This window comes from Panthera leo, chromosome C1, assembly GCF_018350215.1.
Source record: "Panthera leo isolate Ple1 chromosome C1, P.leo_Ple1_pat1.1, whole genome shotgun sequence".
In the NCBI taxonomy this organism is placed as follows: Eukaryota; Metazoa; Chordata; class Mammalia; order Carnivora; family Felidae; genus Panthera; species Panthera leo.
This window is the reverse complement of record NC_056686.1, coordinates 174,337,110-174,356,564: the sequence shown is the minus strand read 5'-3', so window position 1 is coordinate 174,356,564 and position 19,455 is coordinate 174,337,110. Positions and strand designations below refer to the sequence as shown.

At 38.5% G+C, this 19,455-nt stretch overlaps 1 protein-coding gene across 6 annotated transcripts in view; it reads right to left on the bottom strand.

Moving 5' to 3' along the window:
- The window catches only part of GULP1 (GULP PTB domain containing engulfment adaptor 1), a 273,910-nt gene extending 271,539 nt beyond the window's left edge, over window positions 1–2,371 (bottom strand). For 4 of the 6 annotated variants that reach the window (XM_042949408.1, XM_042949414.1, XM_042949412.1 and 1 more), the window contains exon 1: window positions 1,813–2,371. The gene's annotated coding sequence lies outside the window, so the exon portion shown is untranslated. Of the gene's footprint in view, window positions 1–1,464; window positions 1,540–1,812 lie in introns of those variants that run through there. The other 2 variants (XM_042949413.1, XM_042949409.1) reach the window with 2 other exon arrangements.
- Between the last annotated feature and the right edge of the window lie 17,084 nt (window positions 2,372–19,455).

Genomic DNA, 19,455 nt, shown 5'->3' with positions numbered 1-19,455 from the left:
ACCTAAAAAATCTCATTGCAAAAGAAACCCCTTGTTTAAACCCAAGTACCCACCAGCTCCTTTCCAATTATCCCTTGCAAGTTCCCCAGTCTCTTTCATGCCTGGCTACTGAGCCCAGTCTGGTTTGGCTGCTGGCCAGGGTCCTCTCTTCTTTCCTTGTCAGTCGTAAAAACTTGGAAAACACTCCTGGACAGCTCAAGGAGACCTTTTAATTATGCAATGGGGCAGTACCTTAGCCTGTCTGCTGCTTCCAGCAAGGCTTGGAGTCGCCAGCGACTGCACTCTCCCAATTGGTGGGTTTTCTAGCAAGGCTACTTGTTTATGTGGGGGAAGGAGGGAAAGACTGGCAGAGAAAGGGGGCGATTTGCACATCTGAAAATATTCCAACTCCTCTCAGACTTTCCTATCTCCTAACACTTGCTCTCCTTTACTGTACAGTCTCCTTTACTGCCCTCCTTTAGCACTGTATCACCCATTTGGTATCACAGACACAAAAATCATCAATATTGTGGTCTCCTACCAGTCTTCGAAATGAACAAGAGAAACCATAACTAGAACACTCGCCAGAAACTTTTACTCTTGTGTTGATGCAACATTCTTTTTAAAGCAAGTCCAAAAATGAACTTAATTAAACACTTCCTAATTGATTGCCTTATACTTCGTCAAACTTGAAGACTGAAATAGAACATGTCAATGTCTGCCTGCACGTGAAAGTAAGGCGGGCTCAACTGAGAAAAACTGCTAGGATCCAGGAAGGGGTACCTAGACTGACGTCCTGCACCCACTAGGGGTTTGCCCAACGTCCTAAGTGGACTCGCCAAGTCCAACACCAGCTACGCTTTCCTTACTCTACCCTGGCACGCTAGTTCCAGCTGCAGCGTCCGGCTTCCTGTTCAAGTCCCATTCAACATCGTAAACACATTCCAAGAAAACCAGCCTGCCCAGAGTTCCCTCCCGCACACAGGGAAGTCGGCGCGGTGCCCTAGGAGCCACAGGGAAGATCCGATCGCGCCGGGTACTGATCCGCGGACGTAGTGAGCCAGCCCACGAGGAGGTGGCCCCGGGCGAGCGAGCTTGAGCCCAGGGTCTCATCACCACGCCGCCCCGTACTCCCCTCGTAACGTAGCGTCCGCCGCAAGGAACCACTTGACCCACCCAGCCAAAGGTTAACCGTGTGGGCGCCGCCCCTGAGTTTGGGCCCTCCCAGTCCTGGCTTTCAAGAATCCTGAGCCCGGCCTAGGAGCTTCGCGCCTCCCCGCCCCCATGCTCACGCTCTCTCCAGGAGCCAACAAAAGGGACGTCACGCTGCAAGAAGTTTCGCTCCTGGGTCGCCTCGCTGTGCCCCGGCGATGACTTGCCGGCTCAGCCCCGTCGGGTCCGTGCTCCCTCAGCCGTGCTGAGCCACCGGCGCCCCGCCGCCCGCCGCCAGCTCCCGCCCACCGGCCCTGGCCACCCCAAAGTTACCACAAAGGGCTAGAGGAGGATCCAGGAGCCGCGAGCCCGCCGCGTCCCCGACCTCCTTAGGCTCCTCGTCATCCCTCAAGCGCTGCAATGGCAGTCGTCAACAGGTCTTCGCCTCCTTTCGGGCTGGGAGACTCCCTGCGCCTTTCACTGCCCTAATTTTTGCAACCTGCCCGGCGGCGGCAGCGGCGACGCGCAGCCCCGCGCCCTCCTCCCCAGGCACCCGCGGCCGGCGCTGACCACCGCCCGCCTCCTCCCCGGGATGTCAGTGTGGAAGAGACTGCACGCTACCTGACGGGAGGCTGGGCTTGCAGCGGGGAAGCCCCCACACAAATCGCTGTCTCCCCATACCTTACGGACTGATGCGGTCGGATCAGGCTTCGGGCAGGGGCGTGGAGCGCTGCCGCGTCCTCGCCGCCGAGCGATCTCCGCTCCGACACGGCCGGGGCGCCGTTTCTGCGGCCGAGATGGAAAGTTTCTCGACGTCGAGACAGCGCTGGACTCGGGACCCTCCGGCCCCGGTGCCCTCCCTCTTCGCGCTCTCTGCCCCCTCCCTCCTCTTCCCAACCCGCTGAAGCTAAAACTGGCGGCGGCTGGGGCTCGAGGCTCGGGACTCCGGGTCGCTCCCGGCTGGGAACGCGGGGCTCCCCCTCTCGGCCAGAAGAAAACTCTCAGACTCCGGCTGGCGCACTTCTGGCGGTCTCCTTGGACACTTCCAAACGGGACGCCTGTGTTCGAGCTCTCAGACTTGCTTCAGTCTCTGATGGTCGTTTCCCCCGGGCCCACTGGGCTGTCTGGCGTTTGCAGGCGGGACCAAAGGAAGAGAATGAAATGTGAGGGAAACGCCACTGTGGCAGGAGAGGCCTCACCTTACCCTGTGCGGAGCCGGGACAGAAGCAAAAACACAGGTCTCTCCCCCCTCCCCCATTCTCGTGCCCCCCTTCCGCTCCCCCCCGCCCAAGTTTCCTTTTGAACCTCCTCCCTAAAGCACTAGAGCGAGACTGTGTTTCCTAACCCAGGTGTTTTAAAAAACACCTCTGCGGCTTCATAAGACAGAAAGTGTCACACACACACACACACACACACACACGAATGCGAGTAGAACATGCTTTCTTTACAACACTTAATCAACAAATCATTGACACAGTTGTTGCTGCTGTCCTGATGGTGCCTGCACATTTTTCATTTTTCCTAATTTTTTTTAACTCAGACTGAATCTCTGCACTTTATTTTTGCCTTATAAAACATTACCCACCAGATTATGTTCATTTGCTCCATTCTTATGTTCACAAAGAATTCAGAAGTAGCATATGGGGTATGAGGGAAAACACGACAAACCATTCTTACTGACCCTGGTAAACCTCTGTGCTGGAGGAAGGATATAAGGAGGAGTATCCTCATATAAGCAATGCTTAAAGGATGTGAGGACTTTAACATTTTTTGAGACGCTGCTTAGAATTTAGTTTACTAGATTTTTATTTGAATGTGAAAATAGATAAAGGGGGAAAATCGTTTCGTAAGGCTAGCAAATATAATGTGTTACAGTGGAATCCAGGGCTTAGAATCAGACAAACCAGATTCCTTTTCAGACTCTATACTTACACATTCTGTGCCCTAGGACACTCAACACAATTACAACTGCCAAAAGGAATTATATAATCAAACTCAAAGAGTCACGGTCACATTTACAGGAGTTAAAATAGAGTAGTGTCAGGCACAGGAAAGGCACTCAATAAATATTTGGTTCTTACATCCCACTCACTATATTTGACTATAATTAGGAAAATATGGTACTGGAAATTTCCCCCAAAGACCTTGTTAACTGAGTCAACTTTCTTCTCCCTGATGCTTTTTCCATTAAAAAAGATACAGCTCATCATTTTTGAAATGTAAACTAAATTTAGGGATCACCTAGCTCTTGCCATATGCTCTTATTTTAAATACAAGATAACTAAAGTCAAAGAATCTTAAGTGACTTACCCCAAATCTCATGGTTAGGAAGTGCTAAAGCTGGGACCAGAAATCATGCTTCTTCATACTTGGGTCAGGGTCCGCTTGGAACTGTTTTCCCTTTTATCGCAACAGTCAAGCACAGAGTAAAAGAAGCATATTAAACACATTAATCTGAGGACAATGCTAATTGCTTTTTCTGTAAATAACCTTAAACAATGACTTTAAATTGTTTATAGATCATTGTAAACACTTAAATTTACAACCACTATAAAAAATAATTATGAAAATAAATCAAATCCTAGCCCATTACTTAGAAATAAGGAGGTTGACTATACACCCAAATCCATGCTTATATCATGTAATTATAAGATCTTTTCTGGTAACACATTATTATAAAACTCCAATTAGGAAAGTCTAGATTCCCAAGAATACATCAACAAACCACTAGAATCTGCTAACCCTACATTGAGAAACACTAGATTAGCCTTCAATACGTTAGAGATTCACTTGAACAAGTGCAGGGCATAAGAACAAATCAGGCTGCAGAAATCAAACATTGTAAGTGCCATCCTATGAATTAATGGAAAATCCCATATGTACTTATCATTTGCCTCTGATGGCTTTAAAGAGAGGTTCTTCCAAACCTTTTCTCACTTTATTCAATGTTGAAACTCATGTGGAGTTTTACACAATTCCCAGGCTCTCAAAGACTATTATTCTCCTTCTAAGGAGGGATTCTCTACTACTCCAGCTTCTCCCTGAATTAGCCACTAAAATAATTTAGCCACTAAAATAATTTGAAGACATTCTGTAGCCTTCTCTATGCTCCCTTTCCATAAGACTTGGAAGTTGCCAAATAAATAAATAAATAAAAGAGAGAGAGAAAATTAAAATTATAAAGTGCATTCATCATGGAGGGATGAATGAGGATACATGAATCCCCATAATGGTCTTTTTCCATTGCATGCAGTGCTTAAAATTACTCATTTTTAATATTTTTTAATATTTTCTCCCAATGTTTAAATTCTCCAAGCTTGCTATTGCTTTGTAATTTTTGTAACCTGATTTTTGATATGAACTGTTCTTTGAAATGGCTTAGAGGTATAAGAATTGCCAGACTGTCAGAACCAAGTTTTCAAAACCACTACAACCAAACAGAACAAGATTTTAAATGAGATCTACAGCATGCCCCAGGAACGAAAGAAGGGCAATGCCAGTAAGGGCTGCAGAGGCCCTGGCAGGGCACGACCATTACAATATGCCTAATTCTACCCATTGCAAACACTCAGATTTCCATTTGAACATTCTTCACATTCATCACTGTGCATAGAGACTCAGCACCTTTCCAGTATTTTTAAAATTAGTTTTCTGGCTCAAGCCAGTTTGAAGTTTCTCTTGAAAACAGAACCTTGACTAGGACAAAAAACTGCCTGTTATTTATGTTGAGAATAACAATTTTATTGTTATTACAAAAATACACAAAAACATGCTGGTTATTTAGCTCTATTTACTACAAACTCATCATTTAAAGTATTTGACATTTTTTGAAAAAGGAAATAAAAACCAAGACAGAATTTAAAATCTCAGTTGTGTGAATTGAAAAGGAAGCATATTTCTTTTTGTTATGTGAAACAGTGGCCAAATTTTATACACTGAGTTCCTAGGGGATCTGGGTTCCAAAGTTAATGTGTTACATTTACTTTCTAATTTCCATCATTTTATCCCTTATTCCTTCTGTTTTTGTCTTCCTAATTAAGAATATGAAACCCCTTGGAAAAAAAAAAAAAGAATGAACAGAGCCAATACAAAAAAGGAACAAATATCACCTGCATTTCCACCACCAAGAGTACCCATTGCTAACATTTGCTCTATACCTTCCAGGGATTATTAAGGTCCCTGAGAGACTCTCCAATAAATAACATCCCTTCTCCATGCCTGGACTGGGAATAAATTGAGAAATAAAACAAAAGTTTAAAACAGAAGCTAAAATATTGCCTGTATAATTGACAGAAACCTGGTTTGAAAATGAACAATCAAAATAGCAGTTGCAGTCACATGGTTCCTGGTCTCCCTACCTAGGAAGAGACAACATCTTTGAAAAGGGAGTTAAATTCTGTTTCCTAAGACCTATGAGAAAGAGAGACAGAGACAGAGAGAGAAGAGTGTAGCTGAACCCTGAATGCCCAGTAATTCTTCCCAAGTTTATTCTTAAATGTATTTATCAAATAACGTTGTAATACTTCTCCAAGAACAAATGAGAAAAGACCCAGAAAAAATATTTTAACAGGGAATACAGAAGTCCAGAACAGGCATTAATTACCCAGTACCTACAGCCACTTATTTTCCTTTTCTCACAAGGAGTAAATTGTACATACTTACTAAGAGTAACAATATAACAGTACATCATAGGCTTGTCCCCTACCGGTGTTTATTAATAATGTTTTTTCTATTATAAGCAAACTATGGCCATCCGGACATTATATTTATGTTAGACTCAGGTTATGAATATTTGGGTAAAACATGGAAGTGTAATACTATATTCTTTTCTTTTTTTTTTTTTCTTAATTCTATCATATTGCATACAACTTTGCCATGTCCCACTATGGATCATCTTCATTTGATTAAGCTGATGGTTCTTGTCAGTTATTTCCTCTGTAATGTTCCTCTTTTTCCCTTTGTAATTGGTGGGTATTTTCTTTTTCTTTCTTTCTTTCTTTCTTTCTTTCTTTCTTTCTTTTCTTTCTTTCTTTCTTTCTTTCTTTCATTTTTCAATGTTTCTTTCTTTTTGAAGGAGCGAGACAGAGCATGAGCAGGGGAGGGGCAGAGAGAGAGGGAGAATCAGAATCCAAGCAGAATCTGAACTGTCAGCACAAAACCCAAAGTGGGGCTCAAATTCATGAACCGTGAGATCATGACCTGAGCTAAAGTCAGATGCTTAACTGACCGAGCCACCCAGGCGCCCCTGTAATTAGGAGGTATTTTCTGAAGAGGTACTTTGTAACTATGTGAACATTTCATCCCTCGTTAAACTTTCAATTCATTCATTTCTTTACTTATATTAGTGTAGACACATCGTTTGCTATTTTGCTCAAATGGTTATAATCTGTTACTATCATGATTTATTTTGAGACTGAGATTGTGCCAGATTTGGCCAGAGTGAGCCCTTCCTAGATGACTTCTGCATCCCAATGCCATGTCTCCGTCATTGAGAAGCATCTCCTCACTTCAGGGCACAAAAAGGTATTTCAAGTTTCATTTTACATTTTCCCAAGCTCCAGCCCTGGAATCAGCCATTTCTCCAAAAGAAGCCAGTCCCTTTTACTAAAGGATGGTATTTATAATCCGAGCTCCAGGTGCTATGTCATTGCTGTCAGGATTTTTGCTTCATTTAGTCTATTTCAGTAGCCAAGACCAGGGAATACATGTATATATTAATATCGTTTATTCCCTCTCTCTCTCTTGCATCTTGAGAGTCTTGAGTTCACACACTTACCTCCAATTCCAGCCCAATACCTCTTTTCGTATTCGTAACTGCCTTCTCCTCCGGTGAAAATCTAACTGTACTACCATTATCCTTAATATATTTTCTCATTTAGTCCATGTCCTTGTCAATAACCAACCTCCCGTGGCTGTCGCAGTCCCTCCTCTGGGTGGCCAGGCCATTTCTCTGCAGGAATATCTTCATTATCCTGCTCAGGGGCCAACAACTCAAGACGGACTCCTGTATCCTCAGCCACGGAGGGTTCCAGCACACTGTGCCAGGCGGCCATCTGTGTGATTTCCTCTGCATCTTGCTTGGGCTCCAACTCATTACACAAGGCTGCTCCTCCAGGAGAACACCCTCTTCCCCACATTTGGGCTTCCTCAGCCCTCTCTGGGCCTCTACAGTCCTCCCATCCCGGGACCAACGGAGGTGTTTACCTCACTTTGCCACTCCTAATAGATATCATTCATATTGCCAAAGTAATTCTGGAAGGTTAACAAAAACGTACCCTCCCATGAGCAGCATATTAGTGAGTGCCATTTCTTCAACACATAACACTTGTTATTTTATTGTTTACCTATGTTACCCAGTTAGTAAGAAACAGGTACAGATGCCTGTGTGAATCATGCTTCCCGGTGTGTTTGGCACACCATCATCCTGCAAGTTCCCACAGACCCTTCTTGATTTTATTTCATGATGCACTTTTACCTTCATTCTCCCCCATTCACTTAACCCAACACAAGTACTCATTCTAATGTGCTCTAATATGTATCTTTTTTAAAGTTTGTGTGTACTCTTGCAAAATATTTATTTTTTATGCTTTCTAATGTATGTAAATGCTATTGGGTAAAATACTCCATTTCATTGTTACTTTTTTCTCCAAACACCTTTAATTTTCAAGTAAGTTAAGTGAAAAATTAGCTCAATTATTGGTTAACTTTCACTGTTAATAAAGCTGAGAATGTTTTCATACAGTTAGTAAACATTTGTATTTTCTTTATGAACTGGCTATTTGTATATTTTATTAATTTTTCTCCTTTCCCAATGGATTTGTATATTTTTCTTTTTCTCATTGATTTTTAAAAGTTTTTTTAATGTATGTATTAATCTCTGGCAAAAAAAAATAAGGTGTTTCTTTACACATCATTTAAATAATTATTTTGTTGATTCTTTTGGAATATGTAGGATTTTTAAAAATGTAATCTTGTATGATTTCTGGGTTTTGGGTTTTTTTGCTTATGAAGACCTTCCACCCAAACTAATCACCTATATTTTCTTCTAGTGTCTTGTAGGTTTACTTTTTGCTTTTTTTTTTTTTCCAATTTTAGTTTGGTGTGAAATCTAAGGTAAGGCTTTTATTTATTTTTTTACCCCTCCCAGGATAATTACCTAGGTGTCTAACACTGTTTAATGAATGATTTCATTCTTTTTCCATTTGTGCAGAACTTCCAGGTATAGTCAAACAATATGCACAATGCAGTCAGAGACCAAGAAAGGAATAGTGCAGACTGAAATCTAACCAGGTTCCTTTGCCAGCCAAGCAAGTGCAGCCCATGCTTCAGAGACATCTTCACGTTCCAACCAAGCACTTGCAGACCTTCCTTGGAAGGGGGGAGGGGCTTCTCCAATTCTCACAGAGGCACCATGTAGGCTAGCAGCAGCCCTTTCCCTTTTTTTCCTTTCCTTTTAATTTTTGGTATATTCCTGCAATAAAACAGTGTCAATTACCTCAGCCTGTAATTGTTTAAGATAACTGTTAGGTAAGTTCTCTTTCATTATTTTCCCTTTAAAATTTTTATCAGTCTTCATTTTTCCACATGAACTTTGGGAACATTCTGTTAATTTTCCTCATCACATCTTTCTCTTCCCTACTTTTGACCCCAACACTTTTCTGTTAGAATTATTTTAAATTTATATCCCAATTTACTTGAATCACTTCTTTATTCATTTTTCTCTTCCGATCCTGATACAGAAGATGTGCTTCCTACTTGAAAAGACTTCTGCACCCATTCAGAAGTCTTTACCCTCCAACCCATTACATGGCCCCTTGTTAAATTCGCCATTTACTGCTAAGACTGAAAGAACCATTATTCCACAAGAACCACAGAATACAAATAACACTTAGAATGCAACAGCCCTACTTTACAGTAGAAATGAGGGAAAACACAGATTTCAATCCAGGGCAGGTTTCCACTTCTAGTTCCAGCTCATAAGCACTCTAGACTCTAAATGAGCGTTATGTGGAAGCCAGTCATGACCAAGAGAGAAAACCTTGGACGTGCTTCATGAAAAGGTCTAGCCTAATGACCAGGAGTGGTCTCCTGAGATGTGCTCTCCTGCCCCAGCATTTGCAGGCCTGGAAAGTTTGCCCAAATCAAAGCAGTTTTACTTGCACGAAAAACTGCTGAGTTCAGAAGATATTTTGCCCATTTGAAGACTCACATACTTAAAAATACAAAAATAGAACAAACAGAATTTTATTGCAAATAGAAATATGATATTTTTTTCCCAATAAGGTTGGAAACAAATTATACATTCTAGGCTGTCTAAAAAATATTTTCTGGAAAAGGAAACTTTATTTTGAAAATTATGATTTGTTATCTTTTCCTAGAATATTTTCTTAAGTTCCCTTCAAAACCCTATATCAGAATTTACCCAGACCTGATGACAGGGCCTGACAGAAAAGCAAGGCAAAGCAAGGCACCTATATCCTTGGGCCTGACATAATGTGATATGGAAAAATGTCATCATGCTTTAAAATGCAAAGGGGACACTGGCTCCTATCACAATCTAACAACAGAAGACTTTTCTCTCCCTGAGTTTCTGTTTCATTACATGGGTAAAATCATTCTAACAGGAGCCCTTCTGCAAAAGGCAATCTATGGAAGAAATTGCTAGAACAGAGACTTGTCGTGTTGGTTCTGCATCAACAGTCTCTAACCTGACAACCTGAGAATATACACAGATAGAGTGCTATCAGTTCAGTGGAAATTGGCTGGTTTTTAAAGGGTATGACTGCATAAGCCCCCTGTCCAGTTTCAAAAATTAAACCCTCTAGAAGCAATTTCAAAATTACACAAATCTTTCATATATATTGATAGTGCAGGTAAGGCTCATCCATTTTCCACATAAAAACAAATTGCTAGAGACACTTAAATGAACACCACTACCCATACAATGTTCTATTTGAAAATTTATACATTGCACAAATGAAGAATGTAATGAAGTATCTAATTAATAAAATTAAATTGTTTTCATAAATTTTTTTTGTTCTGTGCCATGAGTTTAGGGGAGAATTAACGAAGTGCAAATGAATGATTGTATAGAGAGTACTTAAAGTTTAGAGAAAACTGTCGTGGCTTAAATTTTATTTACTGAATTTAGTTTCAGATATTTTTTATAAATGTGAACTTCGGACTGTTTACTTTTGAGAGAACCATAGCATAGTTTTTAAACATGGGCGTGGAGTCATAGTATCATGGGTTCAAATCCGTAGTCTGCCACTGATTGGTTGTAGAATCCTGGACGAGGAACTTTTCCTTTCATAACAGTTTCCTGATTTCTGAAACAGAGTTGTCAAAATTACTAAGCTAGTTATTTAGCATAGCCTGGCAAGCCACTGTAAAACAAATAATGTTGTACAAGTAAGAGGTAAAACTATTAAAACTTTTGATATGTTAATGAGAGTTTGTCTTGAAACTGAATCAATGTGGGCCAAAATATAAGGAAAACAATAGCTTTGGCTAAAAATCAAACTGTAAGTGTAGAATTTTCTTTGGAGAAGTAAAATATATTTCTGGCATTCTTTGTCAATTAAAAAAGGATTTTATTTATGTATTTTTAAATGTTTTTACTTATATATAATTGAGACATAACATTATATTAGTTTCAGGTGTACAACATAATGATATATACTAATATGATATATGATGTGATATACTGTAAAATGATCACTGCAGTAAGCCTCATTAACATCCACCATCACACATAGTTATAATTTTTCTCACTTATGAGAACTTTTAAGGTCTACTCTCTTAGCAATTTTCACATATATAATCCTGTATTTTTAACTGTAGTCAATAATACTGTACATCATATCCCCAGTACTTATTGTTTTTGTAACTAGAAGTTTAAATCAGTGGGAAAAAGGTACCAACTTTCAGTTATATACTTATTTTTATCTCTTAACATGAGTTCACACGGGTAATGTTAATTTGATTAAGGTGATATCTGCCAGGTTTTCCCACTTTAAAGTTACTATTTTTCTCTTTGCAATTAATTTGGGAAGAGATACTTTGAGACTATATAAATATTCTGTTTCTCCCTAACATTCTGTCTGGTAATTTTAACATGCATTGATAAATCTTGCCTGAAGCAATTATTACCTAGGTGTTCTAATAGTGATTTTTCTCTTTCCCTCACAATTTTTACAATTATTAATTGGGATTCTTCTGTAAGGAAGAATGTTTCTTCCGCCTCATCTAGCATCACGTTTTAACTGAGTTTAGTTCCAATCTTAAGATGCTGTCTGCTCAAAGAACCAGAGTAAGTGTACTGCTAGGGAGCAGGAATGATGGAGATCAGAGTTGCTCTGGGAGTTCTATCATCATTCAGACACCATTCAGAGTACCTCTAATGCCAGTCACTGAGCTGGTGAAGGAGAAATGACAATGAATAAGTACAGTCTTTGCCCTAAGGAACTCACAGTCCAGCAGAGGGTAATAAATAAATGCAGGTTAGGCACTAAAATAGAAATATAGTCCTTAGTGTTGGGGGCAGGATATGCTAATAATTTAGAAACCAGACGTGTTGTCACAATGTGAGCTGAGTTTTGGAGGGTGGTTGGGTGTGCAGCAGGCAGGCAAGATGGAGAAAGGCGTTTCTGGCACAGAGAATGTCATGTTCAAAGGCTGAGAAGCTTGAAATAGATAAATACAGAGAAGTTTAAATAGCTTAGTGAGTTGGTGAGTACTTGGTGAGGTTTCTGAACTTACTTACCTTGTAAATCTTTGTAAGGGGAGATATCAAAGTCTTATAATAAGATGATTTTGTTTTAGAAAATGTATTCTGGTGACCATTTAGAGAAGATATTGAAGCTGTGTGAAATTGGAAGTAGGAAGACCAATTGAGGGACTTGGGTTTTCTTTTTATCTGGCTTAATATTATTGGGTATCTGAGCTGCTAAATACAAGAGGGTTATAGAATGACACATTTTAGAGTGATGCAATTCTTTATTGCATTGGGAAAAGGTACCAGTCATTGGGTCTTAAAGCTTTGATTTATCTCAGTAAATCTTTGATAGTATGCAGGAAATTAAAGTGATGTAGTTACCTCTAGGGATGTATGTATGTATGTATGTATTTAATAGAAAGGCAAACTGCCACATGCAGCACATCATTTGGATGTGTCTGGAGTCTTGGAAGCTTGACTACCATGTGATCTCCTACAAATGGACGTTGAGAGCTTGTTTGGAGGCTCTAGCAGGGGAGCGCAGTTACTGCTATGCCTCTATCTGGAAGATCATCATCCTGGACTAAGCATGCAGCTTTGGGAGGCACGCGCATGGAGCAGAGGCGAGGGAGGAAGGGGACACCCCCCTAGCTGGCCAGATTAGTGGAATCAACCCTGGTGATCAATGTGGTGACAGACGTCACAGCTAGATCACCCTCTCATCCCAGGGACCTATTTAATCTGCATTCCAAAAGTTACATTTATGCAGAGATCACCACTTTTTAATTATTTCAGTTATTATTTTATTTTTTTAATTTTTTCAAATGTTTATTTATTTTTGAGACAGAGAGAGACAGGGCATGAATGGGGGAGGGTCATAGAGTGAGGGAGACACAGAATCTGAAGCAGGCTCCAGGCTCTGAGCTGTCAGCACAGAGCCCAACACAGGACTCGAACTCACAGACCGCGAAATCATGACCTGAGCTGAAGTTGGACGCTTTACCGATTGAGCCACCCAGCTGCCCCTATTTTGATTATTTTAATTTCATATTTGATCTCAGCTATTGAGAAAATTAAAGTCATGGGAATAAAGCCAATTGAAGGAATTTCAGAAAAGGATAAGATTAAGAAGCTCAGGAGGGAACGTACAGTATGGAACATTCTAGTTATTACTGAGCAACATGGACTCTAGATAATACAATAGAGGGTGATGAGATATTAAAGAGAATGCATAGTTAATGGCATTTGAGACTACATGCTCTAAGACAAACTAGCAATGGGTTGACTTTTGAGTTTACATATAAAAACACTGAAGATTCAGAGAGTATCAAAAATCTTAGCCTGTATAAATATTTTAGGAAGTTGTGTGAGAAACTGTATGCATTAGTCAGAATCCTGGAAGGAAACAAATAGCTCATTCAAACCAGATAATTTGAGAAAAGCTTAATAAAGGTACTATTTGTAAAGGTGTGGTCAGGGTTTAAGAAATAGTTACCCTCAGGGCACCTGGCTGGCTTAGTAGGTGGAGCATGCAGCTCTTGACCTCTGGGTGGTGAGTCCCAGCTCCCCTGTTGGTGCAGAGATTACTTACAAATAAAATCTTTAAAAAAAACACAAGCCAGTTACTGTCATATGATTTGGGAATACACTGCCACCCCTAGAACTAAAGAGGCAAGAGGAAGGAAAGGGAATGGTTACTACAAACTAGAGAGGATAACTATGTGGAGAAGATACCTAATAGAAGTTGTGACCTTCAGTAAAGGGGCACAGCCAGATGGAAACTGGGCAGGAAGAGAACCAGAGGAACAGATGTGCCAATATCACTCTCCTCCCCAGATCATCTCTTGCAGGTGCTTCCCATTGCCCAGTGGAAGGTGATGGAGCAACAGGATGTATCCCTGAAAAGCTAAGGAGCAGAGCAAGATGAAAAAAGATGGAGAGAAATCTGGAGTGTTAAAATGACGATATTCAAGACATTAAACTAGTATTTTATAAGATGCAAGAAAGAGCTATCTTTGTTTACACTGGACTTTATTTAAATGTAACTCTTTTTAATGATAGAAAAGATTTAATCAATATGAGTATTTTTGATTTGGGATTTATTAAATTCAGGAAAGTGTAGAACTTAGCATGTGGAATATTCTTTATCATTTCCAAATACATTTTATAGTTATTGGAAACAGAAGGAACATGCAAAAATATAGAAATCACACATATACTTGAGGAAGTGTTTGTACATGTCAAATTTATATAATGGAAGAATGAAATAAAATACAAAATGGGTATAATTTATAAGCTTAAAAACTTCAGTTGCCTACTGGGCCTCATGAAATCCAATTTGACATTAAAATAAATATGAAAATACACAAAAGATATTTGGAAAAATCATTTACATAATAAGGCCCAAACATCAGAAAATACTTAAATTGCCTTTAGGCAAAGCATAATGTGTTTTTATGACACTAACACTTAAAATTTCTTCTTCAAGCAAAGTAGATCATGAGGGAATCTATTTTTTGTTTGTGTGTCTGTTAGCACAATACTTGAATTTTCACATGAATAATTGAAACAATATTGTCTCATCATCTACTTCAAATAATGTTTAAAAGTTTGTTATAATTTTAGTAAGTCAAGAGTATTAGAATTCATTATTTCAACTACTAAGAAAAAAATTTATTTTATTTTAGATTTTTTTAAACAAGAAAATATTTAAACACACTTAAAGTCTTAAAGTAAATTATTTTTTACAAATTTTATGCGTTTTTTTTCAGTGTACCTTATTTTGTATAATTTAAAATATTTGTTTCTATTAGCCAGGTGCTGGTCAAAATTTCCTTACAAATGTTAATTATAACTGGTAAGTACTAGTAGTTTCATTTTTATGGAGAAGAGGTAATTTTTCCAGACCAAACCACTAATAAAAGGCAGAGGAGGGTTTTAACCTAGTGATTTTACATGTTTATTCAGTCTTCAGACTTTTAAATTGATTGGGTAGATTATTTCTATACCTTTCAAATGTATACTGTTTTTTAGTAATATGATAGTATTATTTTTATTTTGCTGACAAAACATTTAAATGTTAAACTGACAGAATTGTTCTAGTTCTAAAAATGAGTCCAAAATTCATTATTATACAGTTAATCTTGACCAGTCTGAAACAATAATTTGAGATCATATGTGAAAGAAGTAATGCAGTGACCTAGAAAAAGAAAAAAAAAAAAATGCATGGATTGAAGTCAGAACAATTGATTCTGTGAATCAATTGTATTACCCCAGGATAACATTTTATGTTATTAAATATGATATTATTGTACATGCTTCATTATACGCATTGTTCTGGTAGCAGTATCTCCTTCTGTTCTCTGTCCGTATGCCCATACAGTTGCATACATTCTGGCTTTTGAGCCCTTGGTTAACATTTTAGAAACTCATCCTGCAAACAATAGCTTGAAATCATAAATGTTTTTGATTTCCAAGTGACAGGCTTTGTTAAGAGAGAAAAGGTTTTACTTGGAATTTCCAAAGCTGAGGTTTTGCATATTAAAAGCAAGGCTGGTAGAACTAATGGAAGGAACTAGACTAGAGAGGAATGATAATTCAATATCAACTTTCCTATTCAAAACAAACAAATAAACAAACAAACAAAGGCCTAATCTGGAGGATTCTGAGAAAAGCCCATATAGCTGCCTTGATTCCATGGATAGCCATGAAGCTCTATAACCACCAGTTTACTGGATGGTTAAGAGTAACAGCCTGGAAGGGAGAGAGACCCACTCACAGGAGGAAGAGTGTCTCAGCCTTTCATGGAATGGAAAAAAAATCTCTCCATGGACATTGTACTCCCCAGGAGGTTGAGGACTATAACTCTGCTTTCCTCATTCCCTATCCTCTCTCTACCTGGACTAGGAGTAGGGGCTGATTCTTCTGCTCTGGAATTAGGGGTGACTGGTCTAGTTGTGGGTGGCTTTGTTTAGAATGTACCAGGATTTAACTCCTCTTTACCTCAAGTTTTGAGCTTCTAGCACAACAGGACAGGAGAAAAAACTCTTGTTCAATATTGTGTTATGAAAATTTACTAAGATCATTTAGAAATAATTATATTTTTTATAATATGCTCTTATTTTATTTTATTTTATTTTATTTTATTTTATTTTATTTTATTTTATTTTATTTTATTTTATTTTTTAATGTTTATTCTTGAGAGAGAGAGAGAAAGAGACAACATGAGCAGGGGAGGAGCAGAGAGAGAAGAAGACACAGAACCCAAAGCAGGCTCCAGGCTCTGAGCTGACAGCACATGGGGCTTGACTTGGGAACCACGAGATCATGACCTGAGCCAAAGCTGGACATTTAGCTGAATGAGCCACCCAGGTGCTCCTAAAATATGCTTTTAGACTATTCAGCAATAATTTTGCAAAGATTGCAATGATGGGTTGAGAACATTAAAAATTACTTATAATTTTGCTTATTGACATTTCAGCAATGATAAAATGAGTTTTCTTTCCAAAGGTGAAAAGAACACATTCAGCAATTTTCTGTCACATGGATTCAGATGTGTACAAATTTTATACAACATAAAAAGCTTATGAAATTCGCTATCTGGAATACAAGACCTAGATGTCAAAATTGAGAAATAATGGTCATGTAATTATACATCTCATTTATATTTGCTTCAGGATAAATCTGCAAATTCCCTCTTTTATAAATAGAGCTGTTATGTTAGGCATTATTTTCACAGAGCCTAATCAGAAGAATAGTTTATATGAATATTAGAAGAGTTGTGGTGGAAAATAGTCAAGAGCAATTAAACTAGAGAGACAACTTCAAACTGTGTTAGGAGTTCTAACAAAAGAAAGATTCCAATTCCAACTTGGAAATACTTCTGTTAAAAAACAAGACAACAAGGCCAGAATGGAGTCACTTATCCTAAGCTCATGTCACCAAACAAAGAATTAATTATATTTCAGCTCTCCCAGAAATGGAATCTTAAAGCAGTCAATCAGCCATCACCTTACCAACACTAGCTGGGTAATTTGTCTGATAGACCCCTGCTATCCACCCCCCAAAACTCCCAAATAACCTTGCAATAACTGACCCACTTTTTCACTTAGTAGAACTTCCTTGTTCCCACTATCTTCTGGTTATAAGTTCCTTCCTTCCTTCCTTCCTTCCTTCCTTCCTTCCTTCCTTCCCTCCCTCTTTCTCTTCTTTCTCCCTCCTTTCTTTTTTTCTTTTTCTTTCTTTCTTTCTTTCTTTCTTTCTTTCTTTCTTTCTTTCTTTCTTCCTTTCTTTCTCTTTCTTCCTTCCTTTCCTTCCAGTATAGCTGACATACAATGTAAGCTTAGTTTCAGGTGTACAACATTGATTTGACAAGTTTATATATTATGCAATGCTCACCACAACTATAGCTACATTTGGCCTGATATATCACTATTACAGTATCATTGGCTATATTCCCCGTGCTATGCTTTTTATTCTCATGACTTATTCACTCCATAATTTCCATTTTCCTTCACCCATTCTAAACAGCTCCTCAGAGCTCATTTCTATCTGTTAGATTGGATGCTGCCTGATTCAAATTGATTTTTGCTGAAATAAACTCTTAAAATTTTTAATATGCCTCAGTTTATCTTTTAACACCTCACATTCCAAAATATGAAACAAGAAAGAAAATATTATTGAAGGCAAGAAAACTATGTAATAGATATTATAATTTCAACTATTTGTATTAATTTCAAAAGTTTGAATGAACCAGTTAATTACTTTAGACTCACACTTAAATTATAGATAAGCCTTTATTTTTCCTCTTTACAAGAAAGTTACGTTGTTGCTATTATTTGAAAAATAACAACTTTAAAAAATCTAGTAGGATTGTTCTGGAAATATGGGACAGTACATTTCTTTCAGTTTTCTTCTTTAACTTAGATGCTGCTTCCTTTACTGTTCATTATTCTTTATTCTATGTACCATTGAATAATTTGACTTTAGAATTATAATTTACTCCAATACAGGAAAGGAGTTCTTTTCCTATAATGTCTATATTGAAGGAAGTAACATTTGGCCAAGACTTAGAAATAATAAATAAGTGAGAAGAAATTACAAACAAAGGTAATGGTATAGAAAAAGAGCATAATTTAAGGTAGGGAGTAAGTGCTGATGAATAAAATAGAGATGTTCTAAGCTAAATTTTTTACACCATGTGTCCAATGGTGATAGAAAAATTAATGAAAGATATGCATAACATGTTAAAGTTAGTCTGAGTGATAGAAATAAAAATTAAATTATTTTATTTTATTTTTTAAAGTTTATTAATTCTGAGAGAGAGAGAGGGCGTGTGCACACAAGGGGGAGGAGTAGAGAGAGAGGAAGAAAGAGAGAATCCCAAGCAGGCTCAACACTGTCACTGCAGAGCCCTGTGTGGGGCTCAAACTCACCAACTGTGAGATCATGGCCTGGCCCAAAACCAAGAGTTGGATGCTTAACCGACTGAAATGCCCAAGAGCCACAAAATTAAATAATTTTAAATTGTCTGCATTTCCTAAATTTTATACAATTTTCCTTCTTTTAAAATTAGCCATAATTTTCTAATTTTTAGGTTATGATACTTAAATAGCAAAGTAAAATTATTAGAAATAGTATATATCATTATAGTTTTACAGAAATCATTTAATAGCATGAGAGCAAGGCATTTTTCTCACTTTTAGTTCAGAAATTAGTGGAGAAACACCATTTCCTTCTTAGTCAAATTATAAATAAATTCTTCTAATTTAAATCCTCAATTCATTGAATGTTAATTAATTTGGGTGTGTATGGTTGTACACCATTGTTCTTGAAGAGAAATCTGTAATTAACAACGTTTTTAATCCTGGGTTCAAATGCTAAGTTTTTTGCCTAACATTTTTATAGTATTTCTCATTTTTAACATTATGCACTAAACAGAATGACGAATCCCTGAATTTCCTTTGCTTCACATCACATTCTGCTTCTCACATAAGGGGTGCAGTTTACTTGCGGTCTCCTTCCACCTTAGCTGGCCTCATGACTAGTTGTGTCCCATAGAAGGCAGTGGACTTCTCAGTTGAGGTTGAGAAAGAAAGGCAGTTTTCACTCTCTTCCCTTGGAATCCAGCTTCCATGCTGTGAGAAGCCTACCCCAGGCTGACAACCCATGTGATGAGGCCATGTACAAAAGGAAAAGTCCTGAAACCACATGGAGAACCAAGAAACTCAGCCAACAGTGAGACCAAGGCCCCAGACTAACAACCCCAGTTGAGCCATTCTAGGCAGAGCCCAGGTTTTCAAACTATTCAAGCTAACATACTGGACATGTGAGTGACTAAGCCATTTTGGATGTTCTAGCAGGCTCTAAGGGTATGCAACCTGATCTATCACACTGAAGGTCCCCATACTTTGAAGGGCCTTGTGCTCGGCTTACTGTCCAGCAGTCACCAACTTGAAATATTTAATAATTTATGAACAAAGCCTCACATTTTCATTTTGTACTGACCTCACAAATCATATAGCTTGTTTTAGAATGATAGGTGGCTAAAGGAATAGAGGGATTTCTACAACCAAAGATATTAGGCAATGAAGTATTTGACAAAGATT